This window comes from Argentina silus (genome assembly GCF_951799395.1).
Source record: "Argentina silus genome assembly, chromosome: 9".
In the NCBI taxonomy this organism is placed as follows: Eukaryota; Metazoa; Chordata; class Actinopteri; order Argentiniformes; family Argentinidae; genus Argentina; species Argentina silus.
In genome coordinates, this window is record NC_139663.1 from 10,918,878 (window position 1) to 10,921,665 (window position 2,788).

The window sequence follows — 2,788 nt, forward strand, 5'->3', positions numbered from 1 at the left end:
TTACCATAACTAAGAGCCTCGGAAATAGCTGGCGGGGGTCTTAAGAGACACACACATCACACATACACACGCATTTCATTTTCATTCCTCCACTCCTCAGGTTGTTCAGAATGCCTCCTCTTTTCAACGTCAAGCACGCAGACAGACAGACAGACAGACACACACACACACACACACACACACACACACACACACACACACACACACACACACACACACACACACATTCTGGTCTACTTAGTTCCACAAAGCGAAAAATGCGCAAGTGTCCTTTGCACTTGCAACTCAATTAAATTATTTAAAACACAAACACAATTATGAGGTGAAGTGGAACTGTGAAAACAAAGGATGGGGGTGTGAGGGAAGGACAGGAAGTGAGTGAAAAAGAAGACATGGAGATGGAAGAGCTATACTGATAAAGAATGGTTCAGTCAGGATGCTCACGGCAGTTTAACCATTCATTGAATGACGATGGCAATACATTTAAGCTTGGCGTAATTGAATGGCTCTGCTCTGTATAGCCTGGAGTAAAAACGACCACAACATACAAATATACTATATGGCAGGGAGCCCAAGGCTTATCAAACCCACTGTAGGAAGGCTACATACAGAACAGCCGAGCGGGTGGAGGCTGTGGGTGGTGGGTGGGAAGACCACACAATACTTACTCTCAGAGCCAGTGCAATATTGACTGTTGATGCCACGGAGGAGCATTAACTGGTTGCTTATAGCCTCTGTCTCTTTGAGCATGTGATGATGTTTTTGCATACTTGAACCAGCTGTCCTGTCACCTGACGGACAGCTGTGACGTTGACTTAGAGCGCCCTACCTGAACCAACGCGATGCTCAGGTTCAGAATTTGATCGAAAGGAAAAGCCATCTGGATGGATGAAGAGGTAGAGATTGGAAGTATAAAAGAAAACAGACAGAGAAGGAGAGAGAGGGAGAGAAGTGGAGGAGATATACAAGTCGTTTGATGTGAAGCCATATTGATTGGCCTACATAGAATAGATTAAGACAATAAAAATGTGCTGGCTCTCCCTCCATTGTTTGAATTTATGAGGTCAGATTTAATCTGTGGCTTCCAGTCATTCAGCTTTGTGTCTACCCTCATCACTTATCTGTCACTTTCAACCCAATGATAAATCCTGACTAGAGTCATTCACTGTATCAAAGGCAACAGAGTCAAAGGGGATTACCTCAAACAAAGTCTTTTATGAAGGACGTTAACATTGCCTTAACTTTGCATAGCAGCAGCATGTACCAAAAAAGCAGACTTTATGCAGTTTTTATGCAACAGAATTATGCTTTGTATATGTATTTGTATATATATACTGTAGGGGTGAGTGTGTAATAAACATATTTTTCTATTTACTGTAATAATTGTATTTCATGTTATTACAGAAACTTCCCTGCATTTCGAAAATAATATATTTATCATTAAGTGTATGAGCATTCCGATGGGGAGTGTGTTGAAATAACCTATTTCCTGTCTACTGTAGCTGTCAGACTTAAGGAAGACAGACATTTATAAACTTGACTTTTCTTATCTATTCAAAAGCCTCTAAAGTCGATACCATCAAATATCCTGCTCAAACCGCTGATTCAGTCACTGGTGTACCGTAGAGAGCTGCCAAACTCCCTGCGCCCTGTCAAATAACCCCTTCTCAGACCATGACAGATTTGTCCAGCTTTTGGCTCTCCATGCCTCTGCGTCTACTAGTGTTTGTCCACTCCTCTCTCTGACCATGAATCAGTTGTCTAATCCCATGCCCTGACGCTACAGGTGTTTAATTATGTCTACTTCATAAAACAAGGCTTGTTAGACCTGGGAAACCTGCCTGCTCATCACACTCCCTGCTTTGGTCAACTCCCGACAGGCTTAGATCAAAACTCCTATGTTTCTCTTCAAATTCGCTGACAGAAGGTGTTTTTGGACATGACTTCAAAATCCATAATTCTGAGAATGTCAAATATGAATCGACAACCACAACATTCCACAAAGTTGGTTGACGCCGGCTGGGTTTTTTCTCAGCACTATTTTTCCTTTGAAACGTACATGTGAAGGCTTGTAGAGGAGGGACAGAGCTGGAGGTTGTCATGCGGTCAGCCTCCTGTTAGCCTGCAGCAGTGGAGCAGCATCGCCCTTTAATATTTCACTCCCCTCGTATGCTCAGTCAGTCCCCTCCCCTACAGCAACTCCCACACCCACTCATTTATTCATGAGCCCCTCCACTGCCAGCTAATGGCCCTCTATGGGGCTGGCAGGGGGACCTGCCTCTGTGTGTGATGTCATGGGTTTAGCTCCTAAACCAAGCGCCGGGAGCTGCCTCTCTGTGAAACACCGTATTAGTCAGCTCCTGGAACTGACGATAGAGACCTGCCAAGTGTGTATGAGGTAATCACTCTGCTGTTTCTTTTGACATCTTTGGCTTTGGGTCACTGTGGCTAAATCTGGAAACTTGGGGGGGAAAAAAAAGAAGCGTAACGTGTATTTGTGCAGTCACAGGAAATGATGCTTTGAGTTGCTCTGGGGTTTAGCTCCAGATTTGTGGTTTGTACAGTAGTTGTCTCCTTTCATACTCCCACTCACATCTTTACTGTAAACCGCTGTTCTGTGCAGTATTGAGTTCTCCGTAGGGCATTGTTTTATGGATCCACCCAACACGTTATAGATTCTCCCCCCTTACAGTATGTTCTGGTACCACTGCTTCCAGTATGTTCTGGTACCACTGCTTCCAGTATGTTCTGGTACCACTGCTTACAGTATGTTCTGCTACCACTGCTT